Source organism: Polyodon spathula, chromosome 12 (genome assembly GCF_017654505.1).
Source record: "Polyodon spathula isolate WHYD16114869_AA chromosome 12, ASM1765450v1, whole genome shotgun sequence".
Lineage (NCBI taxonomy): Eukaryota > Metazoa > Chordata > Actinopteri > Acipenseriformes > Polyodontidae > Polyodon > Polyodon spathula.
This window is the reverse complement of record NC_054545.1, coordinates 32,843,048-32,863,540: the sequence shown is the minus strand read 5'-3', so window position 1 is coordinate 32,863,540 and position 20,493 is coordinate 32,843,048.

Below are 20,493 nucleotides of genomic sequence, written 5' to 3'. Positions count from 1 at the left end.
CTGCGGCAGACGTCATAGAATGCAGCGTGTTAGTAAATTGAGTTGGCTTCAGTGTTAATGGAATCCTTCACACATATTTTTTTAAAACTAGTTTCTAACAGTCTGTGATTTGTACTGAGAGTTACATGGTTCTCAAAGCTCTGACTAGATACCATACATTTTCAAATACATTGATAAAGACTACACACAAAGCAGTCATGAGAACAGTAATTGATTTTGCTTCTGCCAGGTCAGTGTAAGGAGATATTGGATCCATAATTCAACTAAAAAAGGGGGTTTGTTGGATTTGGGATATGTCAGAATTCAGTAAAGCCAGTACTGAAACCGACCCAGGACACTGGGGTAACGCCCCTGCTTTTCTCTCCTGTGCTACCATGGAATTTTAATGGGGCTTATTACCTCTTCTGAAAGACAGAAGCTTAAACTACACATGACCTAATAATACCATGCTCAACAACGAAGGGGACTGTCCCCACCCACAACAGCATTGCTTTATTTCTATTTGTTTTAAATTGTGATTACTCATCTTGTTCCCTGGTATACTACATGGTTACTAAATTATGTGTAGCAACAAGTTTACAGACCTCTAATAAAAATGTAATGTTCTCAAAACAACATCCATGAGAGATTTACCAAGTTGTTTATACTGGGTTGTTCAATTCCTTGCTGCCATTGTGGGTGAATCTGGTGCATACAGTACTGTATTAGTGTGAGATAATGACATTGTATATTATAGCTTCATCAAGGCTGCTTCGGAGTGTTTATCCAAGGGTTGATCTTTTGTCCTAGAAAGCGGCATGTGGAAATTGGATAGACTGTGTGGCTCAGGTGTAGGAAGTGTGACAGATTTGTTAAACACTCCCCTGAATAATTAAGTAATTATATTTCTAGTGATTGCTTTGAACTGTTGAGCGAAATTGAAATTGGAGTATGATGTTATTTTAAGGCCTGGAAGCAAACAAGGTCAATTGTCCTCACTTTTAGAGGAAACCCCCATTTTCAAGGAAGGCCATTAGAATACATGTGGTTTGTTTGTGGTGGATGGTTTGATTAATGTGGACAGATGCAGTTTTTTGTTTTTTTTCGCATTGTTAACAATTGCTACAGAAAAGGACGGGCTAATTCATGCAGAGGGGAGGTCTGCACAGTGCATTATTCATGTTGCGTTCATTACAAGCTGAAGAGGTCGCAGCTAAATGAAAATGTAGAACATTGAATGCCAAAACGAATTAATGATTTTTTTTTAAATGATAGGTTACTTTTTCTTGCTTGAATTTACAGTAGAAAGGCATTCAGGATGGGCTGTTGACTGAAGCTTTGGTAAAATTAAAGTGAGGTGGTTTTTGAAGACAATTGACTAATGTGTCAGATCGATATTCATTTTATACAGTATTTATTCATGCACAATTTTTAATACAATTGAATACTAAACATATCCTGATGGAAAATGATTTGATACAAAGAATGGTGGGATTGGAGTTGTATTTTGGTATAAATAGACAGCCATAGGTTTGCAATGGACTTTCTACTTTTTTAATATAGAATGCTGTAAGTCATGCCAGAAAGGGTCTAGCCTGTTATAGAGTAAATACTTTCTGTTCTGATATCTAAAACACTAAAATGCTATATTGTGCATGGTAACATGGCCATTGCTATGCAAATTGAGATATACAGTCTTAAGAATTGTGATTGGTGTAATACAGATAAAATAATGTGAAGATCCTTGCTGACTTGTGAAACTTACTATGGCAAATTCCTCTTGTACTGTGCTAACACAGTATGTTGAACCATAAGGCTGTGACATTTATTTTAAGCATTTAGCATGCATAACCTTAAGAAACAAATAAACTTATAAATAAATACATTGCATTCAATGTAAACCTAAAGATGTTTGATGGCTGTGTTCCTAAAAGCACTTGCTAGTACTGTACAACATTTGCCACAAGAAGTACATGCATACATAGAAAGGCCAGCAGTTGATTTAGAACACAATGCTGATTTAATAATGGAAACATACTAGAGGGCAAACCCCTGCTGCACCAGCATGCTTTTGCTGTCGTTACTTTTTTCTGAGCAAATTAACCAATAATGGAAGCTGTGGATTCACTTTTAAATAGCCCTATTGTTGTGTGATGCACTCCAAAACTGTTACCAGTAGTTAATAAGTGGCACTGTAGAGGCTTGCCCCCAATTGCAAAATACTGAAAGTGTAATACATCTCTAAACATCTGACAATATAGTTTGTACTGAAATGGTTGGTTAATGAGGATATTACTATAGATGAAGATAGCAGCAATCATTTTTGATTTAGTTCAGCAAAAAGTTATACCAAGTAAGTTTGTACCAGTTAAACACAGCGCCTACATGGCTTTGTTTTGTTTTGATGTGGGAGTCGAGAGCATTCTTCCCATCACCTGCACTGTTGAGTTTGAGGAAGAAATTAACCAGCAAATCTGCTTTTTTTATAGATATCTTGGCAGACTGTATACAATGTAGATTATGTGTAAATATGAATAAAATAAGTTTCCATTGCAAACAATCATAGCTAATATTCTTCATTCTGTTATTATCACAGGTTACACTGTATTATTTTCATTTAAAACACAGAAGATTTCTGATTTCTTATAAACACCACTGAAAGTATATCTTCCTGTGGTCTGGTTAATTTAATCTAAGAATCAGGTTCTCCCAATGACTCTGTGAAGTTCCTAAACTTTTTTTTTTTTTAACTACACACTGCACACTAACAAAGCACTGTATATGCATTATATATCTAGCTGTGCATGTCTCAAGGACACGCTGTGTTTTTCTGTTAGGCTACCATGCAATTTTGGTAGCATGAAAAGAGTCAGTAAACATCCTTGTTTAATAAAGACTTGATATTTGTGAAACATTGAATAGATCAAACCTTCATTAGACTTGTAATACATAATAAACCTTGCCATTCTTTGGAAAGTATATTACATTAAATCTAGTCAACCAATTGATAGTAATTGTTCGATTGGTTGTAGAATTTAAAGTTATACTGTAGCATGACAAGTAAGCCTAATGAATGGTTTGATATGTATAACATTGTGACAAGCTACAAAATCCAATTCTTTACAAGGCAAGTACAGCAAGCAAATATTTGGATTAGTCTTCGGACAAAGTTTTTGTAAAAGTGATAATGTGAAATGATATGAAACATTAGGTCGTCTTAAATAATTGATTGAGAATATTGAAGACTACATCATTACATTTGAGAAGAAAAGGGGAGACTTATGTTATAATGTAATGTTCTGAAATGAAGAAAGGCAAACGTCTGCAGATGAGATTCTATATGATTATTTAATTATTTAGGAACTACCGCACCTGCATGTTTTGCACTGCTTTGTGAAGTGAGGCCATACCAAAGCAAAACGGAATCTCTAGTCTAGGTGCAGCATAGAATACAGTAGTTTTGCATTGCTGATGCCATTTAAATTTATCATATGCAACTTTTTATTTTTATACTTTAAAAAATCCTTTTAATCTGTTCTGAAATCAGCCTGCCGCCACCTTTGAACACCCTTTTTCATATTGGTTCTGAAAAAACAATATTTATTCCCGTAAAAATAAAAATGTCAACAAAATGTGTAAGGCGCAATAGCCACCCATGGCCGATGGAGAGATCGCCTTTTGAAATCACTCCAAGAAAATTGAGCTCCCCCAGCTGGACTCTTAACACATTACATCTGAATCTCTATACAGCAAGTTCCTAACTTGTTCAGAAACACATTTTACCGTAAGCATGTGAAAGTCATTATTGTATTTGTACAAGCGTGCATTCATATTCAAGTTATAACTAGAGCGTGTACAAGGAGATACATCCTTTCAAGTGGTTCTTATACTAGCGATTTGAGCTCATGGTGACTCTACAGTATATACAGATGTTTCTAGTTATTATTTGACAAGTGCCTTGGAATTTTCTTTTGTAAGGTACTGGATTTTAATTAAAAGCTAGTATGTGTTACTTCCACTTGCTATGACGTTTGTTCATCAAAATTATGCAGTGTTTAGTTAAGATGAGTACTCTAAAATTGTTGGACTTCCAATCCCCTTCAACATGACTTGAGATAAAGGGTATAATTTCTCAGATATTTGTAGTGTTCATATAATATTGAATATCTTAAAGCTTCTGCTGTGTCGGGAATGCCTTTATAGCCGTAATCAAATTATGCACTTGATTCTGAACTTCGTCCTTCGTTCCCCTGGCATCGAATGCTTTTTTTCATGTTCTGCATATTCCCTGCTTAGTGGCAGGGTCTACCTCAAAACTGATATGTACTTGTCTTTTTCTCTATAGAAACATATTTCTGATATATAAAATGAACATGGAGTATTGTGGGAGGGGGGTTAAAGGTGTTTTTTCTGTTGTTTTTAGAAGTCAAGTAAGCTTCTCAAATACGATTTTAAATTGGATTTGGATTGATCGTCTTCAAAGGGGGAAAAAAATAGACTGTGTAGGAGACCTTATGCTGAACACAGTGAAATATGACGTGACACATTTTAAGCAGGCTTGTGCCTTTGGCAATCAAAAAATGTAATTCTTTTACAAGCTGAGCCATATGTGCTGTCATTCCCTGTCTTTTAAATGGTATGATACTTACATCAGCTTCGTTCTAAATATAAATCCTAAATTTAATAAACATATCTTAACTTTTTAATGATATCCATTACAAGTATATTGCCTAGCCAATGTATTGCATATCAGTTTTTCTCTGTATGGTAGAACGATGCCAAGTTTGCAAAGTTTTTAGTCTCCTGTTTAAATCAGAATTTGTAAACAATATATTGAGTTAAAAAACAATTGCAAAGCAACATATTGATGCATTGTGAGTGAACGCCTGAAAATCATAATTAAAAAAACAGACCAGATTGCAGTTATTGTTTTGGGTAGGGGGGTAGTCTGTCTATTATTTTTCTGTATATTGCATAATAACCACTGCTTTCGTCATATGCTGTTCTTTAATTGGAGTGCTTGAGTATTCCTGTGGTCTTAACACACATAGGCAATACTTAATACTGAAAGCACACTTGAAAGAGTGATTAGGATGTTATAAACATGTTATTGTTTATGCCGCATGCCCCATTGAAGTTTGCAGACCATTAAAGTGCCATAATACAGAAGCAGCACTGCTCTGGGTGCCGTATTAATCTTCTTTGTTTGTTTATCACCCAGAAACACTTCCAATCAGGCATTCCACCCCTTCCCATAGGAGCAAGTCAGCAATCATATAACTGTATAATTATACAGTACGTCTTTCTCATGAATATCCCTGAGGCCCACTCTTGCGATACATTCCCTTGATTGTTTTGGCTGTGCGCTGATTACAGCACAAGGTAAGTGACTGCATATCACTTAAAAACCCTAAAGCATTAATCAGGAGATAATTGGATTGCAAATTAGAATGACACAGTTAAGTATTCCATTACCTTAGCTTTAATCAGCCGTCTTGGTGAATTTACTTTAACTTTGTATTTGTCTCATAGGTGATAGATGCCCACTCCCCCCTTCCAAAAACCTTAACTGACAATAGCTGTCAGGGTGCCAGTTTGGTGCTGTGGTGCCAGTTTCTAGAGACAGGGTACCTCATGTAGCGCCAGCATCATTAAATTATGGTGCCAGTAGACTTGATTTAATTTTTTTTTTTTTTTGATTCCTTAGCAACTACAGATGATAGGTTCTCATTGGCTCTGGACTCCTCACATGACCCACCCACACTCCTCCACACACACAGGAGAGAAGGTTTGTGTGGTGTGGGAAGTTGTGTGGGGGGGTTTGATTTGAGAGAGAGGTTTGATAAATTAGCGCCAGTAGGCTCTCTGGTGCTGAACTTTCAAAACAGTTTAGCACCAATTTTCTAAATGATTTGCATCTCTGGCTGTACAGACTCTGCTTCTGCCTCAGTCTTACATGGAAACTGAGTTAAATTAAACTAACGTAGTGCCAGATATCATATTGCTATAATGTGTTTCTTTAAAAACGGCACATTTTATACTCACTGTACAGCTAATAGAAAAATGGGTAACATTGAATTATTATAAGCTACTGTAAAATCACTTTTTTTAATGACAAACACACACATAAACACACAGACACATTGTATCTGAATGTTAATTTTGTTCAACACAGACAGTGTCCTGAAGCAACTTCCACATGACAGCTATTAACGAAAATGTTCCAGGGAGGAAAATCGTCAGCCACAGCATTCTCCATGAAGACATTAGTGACACTTAACACAGTAACTGTAATTAACAGATTCCTTTGTCAGCATTGAAATATGTTCCAGTGCTGGTCATTGCTGGGATTTCCCTCACGGAATGAAAAGATCAGGACAGCTGAATAAAAATTATATATACATAAGGTTATGAAAATTTTGTGAGGTAAATTTTGAGTTAAATAGCATTTTTATCCATGACATTTCAATTATCATTCTCTATAAACATATCATTTTAAATTTAGATTCAACATTGCTTAAAAAAAAATGTATTTCATGATGAAATGTAAAGGGTCACATTCTCTGTTTTCATTTTGGATGAAATATGAACAAAAAGTGATTTAGTGAGGTGAGGAATCAGATGTATTACACTTTCTCGAGTTAAAAAAATAACAACTGGGAATTATCACACAGTTTCACACAATCAGTACCAAACAACTCATGAGTCAAATGTAAGTTAGATACCGTTTCAGTAACGTTTCTTGTATCTTTACAAAGGCATAAAATCTATATAAATTGTCTAGAATGCAATGCTTCTATCTACCAGCAATACTGTGTATGTAGATCCAGAGTGAAAGAGACACGTGGGAGATGAACAGTTAAACTAAATTGATATGGTGAAGATCATTTTGTGAGCTGGATTCTTTAATCTCTTGCAGTGTGATGTAACTTCTTTTATTGTGTCTCAGCCTTGAGGCTGGTTCTTATCTCAACCTGCCTAATTCTTTACTTTTAAACACATTAACATGCACCAAACTGTATCTATATATATATATATATATATATGAAACGTCCTGTTAGACATTCAATGTACTGTATATATACACATCTACTGTTGCTGGGGGCTTGTAACAGAAATACAGTGAGTTCTGGTTGTAAATCTTCCTCTCGACCTGTGAGGGTGCTAAATAGCGAAAGGAGAAGTCTCTGGACGGACTGGCCTGAGAGTTCGTTTCTGAGGTCGGGAAGTCGGTCAGCCTGTCAGGAAGAGAGACTCTGTTGCAGGATTTGTTGTAGTATTGACCTGGAAGGTAAATGAGGTAGCAGCTGAAAGCAATAGACACAGCTGCAATCGTTTACCAGGAGGTCGTGAGGGATAGCATAAAAGGGGCCAGAGAAACGCTAATCTTTTCCTTTGCTTGGTTTTGGGTTAGAAACTGGAAGGACCATGAGAGACACAGACAAAGTGTATTGGAAATATTCATGAGTGTTCTTTTTGTTTGTCTGTGTCTGTTTAGTAACTGTCTGTGTTTTCTGATTATAGCACTAGAAGGCTAAACAGAAATAAGGAGCAGCCGCCAAGGGCAGCACAAACCGGATCAACACTGCACTGCAGTCACGATTAACACTGTTGTCACTGTCGTTCACAAATAAAGCACGTATTGTACTGCACCACAAGCTCTGAGAGCACTCACTTTGGACTGGTGATCGTGTATGTGTCTAATTGTGTGTGTAAGTACTGTACTTATTATTTACAGGACTGCAACACTTTTTCAATACTGTGCAGTACACATGGTGGTGTGTTGCAAGCTCGTTATTATTTACTGTCTGGTCTCATTGTAAACAAATAATAAATAAACCTTTTCACCAGTACTTTGTTGTCTGTTGGTTTCTTTGGATTATTGCACCAGCACCACACCTGCTATACACCTGTTCACAATCAGCAGCCACTTTGCCACAGGGCTTAATGGGCCCCTCACGTCCTCTGCCTCTTTTCTCTCCCCCCCCCCCTTTTTTTTTGGCCATCAAAAAAGGGCTGCCCTAACTCTACATGGTGTAGATCTACCATAGGAGCAAAAACAAACACACAGGTCAGCATGAGCTCAGCATCTCTCAATTTGCAATAAAATTCATCTATGAAGTTGTTGACCATATAAGTAGTAATGCTAAAAGAAGTGTATACAATTCAGCGACTAGACCTGTTTCTCAATGTCTGTGTAAGTGTATTGACAGCAGATAATCGAATACAACCAGACTCTAGTTTTAGGTCTGTTCTTATTAAAATGTTCAATGCCATTTTTTCTCCCCAACAAGTACAAATGTGTATATGCATCAATCAATCGGATTAAAAGATTGACACGTTATAGATATAGATGTGTTAATGGTTCATTTGATTTTTGGAATGAGCTTTACATGATGCAGTATACTTATAACATGTAAGCAGTACTGTTTTTCCATTGGTGGTTTTGAAAAATTGTAAAAATACAAATAAAAATAAATAAATAAATAAACAATATTAAAGATTGTGGGCACTGTAATTGGAACCAATGATTCATTTTAAAATACTTTATACAAAGTGCATTTCCCACATTGTTATACCACTGAAACAACTATACAGGATATCCCATTAGTCGTTGATATCAATTTATTTGTGATTAGGAACAACCAGTACACAAATGGTGACGGCTCCTGTCCTAACACAGGGGGATGTGCTTTCTCCCCAGGGTCCCACAGGATCCCAGTTAAAACTCCAACTTTGTGGCGCATCTCTAATTTACTACAAAAGCCGTTTTAAATGTTCAAGTATTCATTTTGCAACAAAGGTAATGGTGGAAAAAAAAAAAGTAACAAATCAGCATGTATTTCCATATTTTATTTATTTCAGAAAGCATTGTTGCCTGAAGCAAAAACAGTCCCATTATGTCATTCTCCAGGAAAAAGATGAATGTTGTTGAGCTTGGAACATGTTCTAATGATCCTACAGGCTTTTAAAATCTTCAACAAAGAACCATTATGATTGTTAACGTCACAGATTAGAACCTGCTAGCATCTGATATACTGTAGCGTTTCACTTCACAGTAAGCATATCTTTAAAGGAAATTATCAAGTTCTGGTAATGCAAAGCTGTGAGTGGTTATTAAATGTAAATTTAAAAAAATCTGAATGTTCCTTACTTTAGTTACTGTTGTATGGCTTTCGATGTTTAGTTTAGTTTAGTCTCCAAATGGATCTTTGCTATACAAATAGGTCATTTAAACCATAGGAAAGAAAGATAGGGTTACATAATAATGATGATTACGATAATATAGCCTAATATTTGGTAGTATGTTGAGTTAAATTTTATGTATACAATCCTGGCTATGTTAAATGTATTTAACTTTTTGTCTTGTGCTTTGTAGCAGCTGTCATAATTTACCAGGGAAAATATCCCTCTCTGTGGGATGGATACGGTATCGCTTTGGAAAACTGGCATCCAGAGAAGCCTCTGAAACAAAGTCTGAGACAACTCCACTTCTCCAATCAACCACCCAAAAAAGAAACCGCATTTATCCGCACAACAAACATCCTCTTGCTCACTGATAAATCCATCTCAATTACCTATATGAGCAGGAGGATGATGGTAAATGTAGTTCTGAGAGGTGACCTGGTTAGATCTTCTGTTTTCAAACTTGGTATGGATTACATCAAAATTGTACAGAAGCTATTGTATTAAATGGCACTACATCACTCAAGATACTTTATCAGTTGGTTTAATTTTTGCTTTGATGTAGAAAATAGCAAATAATTAAACATTTTTTGTATACTAATGCAATTTAAAGTGCATGACTGACAATACCCAGTTGGTGCCCTGAAAAGTAATCTTATTTTATTTTATTGTTTTTTTTTTGTTTTGTTTTTTTTTGGTTTCTTATTTTTTTAGGTTTGCAAATCTTTATTTCCTTTTCCTGGTGGTTTTGAATTGGTTCCCCCAGATGGAAGTCTTCCATAGCGATATTACAATGCTGCCACTGGTCATTGTGCTGACTGTAATTGCTGTGAAAGATGGGCTGGAAGACTGTAGGCGATACAGCTTTGATAGGAAAGTAAACAATGCAAGAACAATGGCTTTTGACTGGTAGGTAACTTATTTTGCATCATGATTGTTGCATAAATTGAAACAAATCAGCTTCTGTCATAGAGCACCTTATCAATTTTTGATGGCTCATGTCATTTCTGCTATATATGTATTTTTTCAACAAGACAGTAACAAGACCATTGGTTATCTCAGGCACCTGATTTTTGCCTGTTACCCATCCACATATTATGGCTCTTTCCATGTCAACTGGATTGAGATCTGATTTGATCGCACATCCAAAATTTGGTACCAAAACCTCCTACATTTGTATTCTAACTATACTGATTCCTTCTCAGAAGCTGTGCTAAAGCTGCCCATGAATGGTTGTGTAAAATATATTTTTGACTTCCAAAATTTTGTAATGTGCATTTTTAAAAGTACTTCCGACTTCTGCCGTGACATTTGTTTACTTATTTGCACCATCTAAGCATTTAAATATAAATAACAAAGATTCAGTCTACTTCATATTCTAATTTAACACCCTGTTGACTCGTTGACATGGCAGTCTTTGTTTTATGATTAGGGCTGGATTTCTTGGCTTTGCATTTTAAACGGTGTAGAAGATAGATGATGGGAAGGGGGTGCTACTTCTTAATACAGGGGTGCCAAGGAAAATACACAGATTGGTTGATTTTATTGTTTCCACAGAATTAAGCATGCTTATTTATTGTTTGTGACATTGTTAGGTTTGTGTTTGCCAATGTTTAATACTTTGAATCCAGGCATTCATTCAATGTACTTACTGTTTTAGGCTAGTATTAGTAGGTAAACAGTATCAAAACTCAATCTGCATACATTACCGATATGTGCCTAATGCACATACAGTGTACCACAAATATCATTCTTGTTATGGAGTATATACAGAGCAATGAAAGCATTTAACCTAAAACAGAAAATGTACTGAGCCCTAACACTACTGGGTCAAGCAATGAATCATGTTCTGGGACAAGCCTGTCCGTTATCTAAGAGCCATGATGTGTAGTGGGAGGAGATGTGTGTTTAGGGACCTAGAATCTGGCTAATGGGCAGCTTAATCTGACCTTGATATCCATGCAATTTACCAAGTGTGACTTTGCAAACCCCCGTGAGTTTTGCAATATTATCGCTACACTGCCTCCTGTGTACTAAATGTAGTCTGACACTTTGTGTTTTAGCACAGTCTCAGTTGCTCTAATGTTATTTTTATTTATTCATTAATAAATAAATAAATAAATAAATAAATAAATAAATAAAAATAATTTCTCTGCCTGTCACTCAGGGAACATGTCAAGTTTCCCAGTTAGAGACATATTGCTGTGCCCTTTGTCGAAAGTTTACAAATAAAAGTGGCTTAGCTAATCTTACAGTTGAAAGAAAACAAAAACGAAAAATAAACTTGTAACCATGCGAAAGTGATGAGAATGAAGTGTGTGCATTAAAGGTGAATTAATGTACAATAGTTTACAGTTTACAATAATTTACTCATTTAAAAGAACTGAATTCGTGTCTATATATTGTTTGATATTTGTTTGACTCCTCATATATTGGATGTGTGACTTGTTGTCAGGGAGGGCTGCAATGCAGACGTTGTGGTTATGTATAACACTAATAGCTATGTTTGTTAACTCCCACTACATCTAAAACATGCTCTTTACATCACCTTGTTAGTTCCCTTATCTTCTGAACTCAGAATCAGGTCAGCTCTTTGACGAATGGCTCAAATGAAAATGTAATCATGCTCCACATCTAAAATGTTGCAGAATAAGGTAGCTGCTTGATTTTCACCAGAACCACAAATTCTTGGAAAACATGATTGGAGATTGTGATTGTGCATTGCTGGGATACCTGTACAAGTTATGGATATTTTGGGTGGTTAATACAGGCCTAGGTTGAGATCAGCTAAAATCATATAAAATCTTTTTCATTGACAGACCGTGTTGATTGTTCCTTTGTTGTGGTTTTCTTCCAATGCTTCTGTTGGATTATATGAAAGTCATTTTATCTGAATTGCCTTTGTAACACACATACAGATAGTTTGTGGCTGTTGGAAATGTTTAAATGCAGAGTCCAGCATTAAGAAAAGTAAGATACACAGTTAATATGTAATTAAATTGGGCAGAATGAATTGCAAATAAATTATTTCCACTATTGTCAAGTTAGTTTTTAATGATACAATACTAAGGCACCTGATTGATTTACAGCTTGTAATCTAGCAATAGTTAGGACCCAGGTGAGAATTGGTGAACCTTCAGTAAGACATGGTAATAGGATGATACCTGGTTTGATGTTGAGGGCAAACAGGTGTGTGAGAATGTAGGCTCCTCTGGGCAAAATAAGTTCAACAAAAACTACTTTCTTAAGTAATGCTGAACTCAGGCAAATAACAAAAACCATCATAAACCTCCAGCCTCCTTTTAAATATGCTGTTCAAGCTGTGACAAGGACTAACTTTTAACACGTGTGGCTGCTGCTTCCAGCTATGGCTCCTAGGATACCAGAAAGTTAGAGTAAAATACTCAGGAGACTGAAAAAGAAGAAGGTTGAGAAAGTAAGAGACGTGGTCTCCAACTTGCCTTTTGAAGACTGCAGGAATGGGGACCAACCTAACTGGCACAATGATACCAACTCTATCAACACCATAAAGTATACAGTGTGGTCTTTCGTGCCCCAGAACCTATTTGAGCAGTTCCACCGATTTGCCAATGTGTATTTTGTGGCAATTGCTGCCTTTAATTTTGTGCCAATTGTCAATGCATTTCAACCAGGATTTTCTCTCATTCCAATATGTATTATATTAGCCATTACTGCTGTTAAGGATGCCTACAAAGACTATAGAAGATACAAAGAGGATAAGGATTTTTTTTTCCTGACAAAAATATAAAACGTAAGAATTACAAAACACTTATCCTGACAAAAATATAAAACGTAAGAGGCACGCTACAGTATTTCACCAGTAATGGGTGAATAGACACAATCTAAATATTATAACTGTGTGTATTTAGTAATATTTTATTTGTATTATTAGTTATTTTATTTGTATTATTATGGGAAGTCTTCTTAACACTATACAGTGCTCCTTTTTTATTTCCCTGATTTGCACATAGTGTAGTATTCATATAGCCTGGCCAAACCATGAATTACCCAAATTGGTGAGTTCTAGAATATGGAGGGAGCACTGTTTAGGCTTTAATCCAGATGAACTCCTTCAAAATATTTTACTTCTTATTGGCGGTATGTAGGCTATTTTCTTTTTTTCATTTTTGTGCATGTAAACCGGTATATCAGCTTACAGCTGTCTGTTTGCATGTGTTTAGTGCATTGTGTCTAACTGCATGTGATTTTATCATGTAGCTTTTTGAAAATGGTGGCACTCCTGTGCGAAACTAGACTTGGCCTACATCACACACATTTGTCTGTGTCATTGAAATAGTGATTAGAGCTGTGTGCCTGAGGATTGAGGTGGCTAATTTAGTCCCTTTTGGTGGAACGATGTTGAAACATTGCGGTTTGCTCAATGGATTAACAGAAAGAGCGCTTCAATAGATTATCAGATAACCATGAGTGTAACACTCTATTTTCCCTAAATGGGTTTCAAGTCCTTCCTTTGCTTCTCGTTCCAGTTGATTTTAAATGGTTCCTTTTAAATCTTGTATTGCTTCTTTTACCTAAAGTGAACCCATTCATTCATTCTAGAAAGTAGTTTATTTCCTGAGCTATGAATCTATTAAAATAGTGTTATTTTACTCCCAAGCCCTTACTCATTATTACAGAATATTATAAAATGAGGTCTCTGTTAATAAGTACTATGTTGTGAATCAAGCCAGCTTGAAATTACAATGCACAGTATTTCTCCTTAAACACTTGTGCAGCTAGTTTCACAAATCCTTATTTTAGCACAAACTTTAGACTACCTAATGACACCTTAAACTAGTGCAATATTAGTGCCAGCCGACAAAAGATAGCTACTTTTACAGACCCTGATTAGCATTAGGAAGATTTATCCAAAGTATGTGAAATCAGGCACGTTCTCAAACTTGTAATCTATTTATTATTATTATTATTATTATTATTATTATTATTATTATTATTATTATTATTATTATTATAACACAAGCCACTTGTTTTATGTGTGTGCAACTGCACCACTCTCTAAGCCTCTTTGGAGTATCCCACTCTCCAATCATAATCACTGTAGTATATTGTGTTGGTACAGTACTGCCTACATGAGAAAATGTTGTCCTTTAATCAGTACAGTTATGTGAATGAAATTCTAAACTACACCTGATTTATTTTTATTTTTTTAATAAAGTAATAGAGAAGGAACTATCATGAAAGGGTATTTGTTTGGTATCTTTTGTGATGTACTGTTATTATAAAAGACTGATTTAAAGTAAACATGACAATGAACAATAATTTAGATGCATTATGAATAAATAGGCTTTATTGTTGAAACTGTAAGGTGTGTTTGTGTTCGTTTTGAACTGGTTTTTTTTGTTTGTTTGTTTTTGTTTTTTTCACATAACTGCAAATGCAAAGGCAAACCCTTATGTTAATCTTCTATACGTGTTTACCAACATTGGCATACCCAATGTAAATAATCAACACTTGGAATGAACGTTGTATATAATGTAGACCTGAGTTTGTGCCAAGGATATTATCACAATTTCCCAAAAACAATGTCAATAAAAAGCCCAATTAATGCAAGCTAGCATGCTTAGAGTTTAGGTTTATGTCCATGTGATGATGTGGGACACATTTTATTTTTTAATAAAATATTCAGGTTAAAAGTACGTAGTTAAGAAATGTTTATTTAGACATCTGTATCCTTTCAGAAAAGGAATGTCTTATTAGATTTAACGAGGATATGTATTTTGTTTTATGGTAAATGTATGTCATTTTAGTTTTACTCTAATCCATTTGTTTTATAAATGGTGTCTTAAATAGGTTTTCATCCGCAGCGTAAAAAGGAGCGAGTGGGGATAAGGACTAGAGAACTGCCTAGAAAATAATCCACAGGATGTCCTCACCGCAGCCATCACAAAATAATATTGGCTGCCGTTACCTAAACACATAGTAGATTCGTTGGTTTGTGACCCCTGTTAATCAACAAGCCCACAAGTATTTTAATTGTGTTTTCCTCTGATGGCTTTGGATTACATCACTGCAGAGCGTACCTGTACGTGGGTTCATGATTGGCAGCAGTTCGAGCTTGCAGGATAACGTTAGTCAAAGGGTGGCAGCACTAGAAAAGGGTAAGACGTGATGTGAGAGATAGTGGTATATAAAGGGAGATAAGAATGTGAAAATATGAATTTCAAATTTGTGCTACTCAACCAGTCAGTGACCGGTAAGGGCCCCATTTTTAAGGAAAACCCCAATAAACATTTCCACTACTCCTTGGCTACTCCAAGATTATACCTGACATCCAGGTTTATGACTGTTGCTCGTTTAACAGTTGACTCCAGTGGAATTTTAAACGTCATTGACTTGTACATTTTGCATGGCTTGGTCTATTGTTGACTGCCAGGAAGAAATGTCAAATCAAAGTAAAGTACAACCTATCAAACTGAACCTGTTGTGTGTGGAATGAGTCTGTTTCTGTTTCTGAGAACTTGTTGTTTTGCTTTGATATTTTGCAATAGTCACATGATAAGAACCAGGCTTGAAATGCAGCTCCTGCAATTTCTCAACCTGCTTACCTAGGATGACACCCTCACTTGTATTCTAGAAGCTGTGTGTTTTTGCCTGCCAGAGGTCTCTAGCAATGCATCTTAATAAAAAATGGCTCCTTTTCCATGGGGGATATTAAGCAAAGGCACAAAAAATGGATCATTCATACAAACATATGCTATGTTTTTAATTAGTCTTATTGACTATTTTGTAAAATGCAGTTTCACTATGGACACTCGCTGAAAGGACATGTCAATAAGTAGTATAAGATTAATACTTAATAATAATTATATAATTAGAATATGTATTCCACCATAGCAGCACAGGGGGTGGTACTGAAGGCGATTAACAGGAATTGTCCCACAGGTCTAGGATTTTTCATATTGCTGGGAAGATGTCAACATGGGGACAGAAGATGTGACACATACATTATACTGTAGATAGAAAATGTGTGTCAGGTGGACAGCACTTATCATTCAGGAAGATATAGACCTCTATAGTGTAATAATGACCCTGGATATAACCCTAATGTATATGTTGCACTCAAGGCATAATTTAAAACGGGGCTTGCAAAAGCAATACATCTAATTTCATAACTCATCATATATAAGATTTATCAGGTGTGCAGTATACTGCTCTAGATTAAGGTTCCAGAAACCAGCAAAAATGAGCTAATGAGATAAATGTATTCCCTATGACTTACCTTCCAGATATCCATAATAGATTGCTACTGTATCTTGAATCATGTTCTTAATAATAATAATAATAATAATAATAATAATAAAATAATAATAATAATAATAATAATAAAAACTTGCTTGGATTACAAGATGTATTCAGATTGTATTAGATTTAAGGCTTATTAAACACACATTTTAATAGTATTTTAATGAAAACGTCCTATTTACATTATGAACTATTGGGGAAAGCAAAACCAAAAGAATAATAAACTGTGCCTGCAACAGGCAGTGGGCCTAATGGATCATAGAAAATATGGCATTTGAAATATAGAGAGACGTGCAGGTACAAGATTTGTAGTTGAATAACGATTCAAAAGCTGCAGGGCTTCATTAAAATAAAATGAAGCTAACAGAACTGCTGAGGAAGAGAATGGTTGATCTGCAGGACTGAGATGCTGCCCTGGGCATTGCTTTATAATCAAGTCTTTGATGCTAAGCCAAGACACTAGTGTGGAGTGTGTCATATATATATACAGTGCCTTGCAAAAGTATTCAGACCCCTGACCAATTCTCTCATATTACTGAATTACAAATGGTACATTGAAATTTCGTTCTGTTCAATATATATATATATATATATATATATATATATATATATATATATATATATATATATATATATATATATATATTTTTTTTTAAAACACTTAAACTCAAAATCAATTATTGTAAGGTGACATTGGTTTTATGTTGGGAAATATTTTTAAGAAAAATAAAAAACTGAAATATCTTGCTTGCATAAGTATTCAACCCCCACACGTTAATATTTGGTAGAACCACCTGTCGCTGCAATAACAGCTTTAAGTCTGTTGGAGTAAGTATGTACCAGCTTTGCACACAGTGTCGGAGTGATTTTGGCCCATTCTGCTTGGCAGATTTGCTCCAAGTTGTTCAGGTTGGTTGGACAACGCTTGTGGACCGCAATTTTCAAATAGTGCCACAGATTCTCAATGGAATTGACATCAGGACTTTGACTGGGCCACTGTAGGACATTCACCTTTCTGTTCTTGAGCCAGTCCAATTTGCTTTGGCCTTGTGCTTGGTATCATTGTCCTGCTGAAAGGTAAATCTCCTCCCAAGCTTCAGTTTTTTAGCTGACTGAAGTAGATTCTCTTGTAGTATTTTCCTGTATTTTGCTCCATCCATTCTTCCTTCAATTGTAACAGAATGACCAGTCCCTGCTGATGAGAAGCATCCCCACAGCATGGTGCTGCCACCACCATACTTCACTGTAGGGATGGTGTGTCTTGAGGCATGGGCAGTGTTAGGTTTGCGCCACACATAACGCTTTGCGTTTTGGCCAAAAAGCTCTATCTTGGTCTCATCTGACCACAAAACCTTTTCCCACATCACAGCTGGGTCACTCTCATGCTTTCTGGCAATCTCCAGACGTGCTTTCAGATGGTACTTTTTGAGTAACGGCTTCTTTCTTGCCATCCTCCCATACAGGCCAGTGTTATGCAGAGCTCTTGAAAAGTTAAACGAGGCAGTCTTCCCAGCGACAGCGAGTGGAAGCGACAGCGAATGGGAGAAGTACAGGCGTGGAAATATACAGAGCAGTTTCGAAGCAGAAAGGAGAAATTGCAACTTGAATTGCTTTAATCAGAAAACAGAGGACATTGGGGAAACACAGCAGCAGCTCAAAGTCAAACAGCCGCGTGTGTTTTTCTGATAACAAACAAGCTGAAACTCGGAGCAGCTGATTCAAATTCAGCGCCGTTTTGAGACATGGGCGCGGGGAGGAGCCAACAGCACAGCAGAACAACGCAGTTAAATGAGGCAGTCTTCCCAGCGACAGCGAGTGGGAGAAGTACAGGCGTGGAAAAGTACAGAGCAGTTTCGAAGCAGTTTGAAAGCAGGTTGACAGCTGCAGAGGAAACTAAACTTAAAAAAAAAAAACCTCAACATGGTCTTCAAGCCAGTAATCTGTGACACCTGCTTGATGTGGGAAATCCGAGAAAACCCAGCGGAGCTAAACCAAGTGTGCGTAAAGTGCCGCGCGATCCAGGACTTGCATAAACTAGTAAGTATGCTAGAAATGGAGCTGGAAGAAGTGAGACAGCAACAGGATCTTGAGGAACTGGCACACCCACAATTCATGGAAGTCTGCATCACCCCTAACAGACTGAAAGCCACCAGGGAGATAGAAGGTCAGAACAGCTGGGTTCAGGTAGGCAGAAGCAGGGAAAAAAAGAAACTTCGTCAAACACAACCACCAGAAATCAAAACAACCAACAGATTTGAGTCACTTCAGAATTTTGATGAGCAGAACCAACAACAAGAGAATGAAAGGAACAACATCCAGGACCCTATTGACAGTGGTGACCAGACAGCAAAAAGAAGGGAGGTCATGATTGTTGGGGACTCCATATTGAGAAACACAGCAAGTTCAATTCGCAGTTTGGACCCCCTTACTACAACAGTGTGCTGCCTTCCGGGAGCCTCGGTCAAGCACATCACTGAGAACGTGGACAGGCTCCTAGAACGAATAGGAGACGACCCGGTAGTAGTCGTCCACATCGGTACAAACAACATTGGAAGAGACAGACCAAAATCCCTGCAAAACAAATTCAGAGAGCTAGGAAGGAAATTAAAAGAGAAAACCAAAACTGTGGTATTTTCTGGTATACTACCCGCACCTTGCAAAGGACCATATGGACAGCTGGAAATAATTAATCAAAACGCATGGCTGAAGACGTGGTGCACACGGGAAGGCTTCACCTATCTTGATCATTGGACCACATTCTACAACGAGGACTATCTGTATAGACGGGACGGACTGCATTTAAATAACAAGGGAACTAGTCTACTCGGAGAAAAGATCCTCGAGCAGGTTCGGAAGCATTTAAACTAGAAAGGAAGGGGGGAGAAATCAACAAAAAAACAGAAGGAGACCGCATCAAAACAAGAACAACAAATCAGGTAAGACAACCATTAAATGGAGACCGCATCAAAACAAGAACAACAACTCAGGTAAGACAACCATTAAATGTATTTATCTAAATGCTAGAAGTATCAGAAACAAAATTCTAGAACTTGAAGCTACTGCACTAACAGGTAACTATGATGTGATAGGTGTTACAGAAACTTGGTTGTCTGAGAGTGATGGGGACGAATTTAATATTTGTGGGTATACACTGTATAGGAAAGACAGGCAGGACAGAAGAGGAGGAGGGGTAGCGCTATACATAAGAAACAGTCTTGAAGCCCAGGTGTTAAACCTGGACAAAGAAAATAAAACCGAATCAATATGGGTCAGAATAACAGACAAAAATTCAAAAGGCATAATAATAGGAGCATGCTATAGACCGCCAGATTCAGATGGTGAGCACAAATAATCTGTTATACAATGACATTAGAAATGTGTGTAGCAAAGGAGAAGCCATACTAATGGGGGATTTCAACTTCCCCCAAATAAAATGGGAAAACCCGGTGGGTAGCGCGAAGGATGAAATAGAAATGGTGGAAATGACAAATGACTGCTTCCTAACACAATTTGTGAAGGCACCCACTAGAGGGGAGGCATGCCTTGATTTAGTCTTTCAAATAACGAAGATAGAATAACTAAAACAGAGGTCAGAGAACCACTGGCAAACTCAGACCACAACATGGTCTCATTTGAAGTGTTTTTTAAAAAGGGAAGTAATGTTAAAGTAAATGACTAAAGCTAAGGTTTACAATTTTAGAAAAGCAAACTATGAAGGTATGAAACAGAGACTAACAGAAGTAGATTGGAGTAAAATAGAGAAAACACCCACAGAAGAAGGATGGTTGTTCTTCAAAAATGTAGTACTAGAGGCACAAAACAATTATATCCCTAAAGTAGACAAATCTAAATGTAAAACTAAATTGCCAAAATGGTTTAATAGATCAATTAAAAAAAATATTCAGCGAAAAAAGGCACTTTACAGAGCATTAAAAAAGGACCAAAAAACGTGCTCTCAATGGGATTTACTCCTATAAGTAAATATCGTTATATATAACTTTTCACATTATTTATATAATATATATATATATATATATATATATA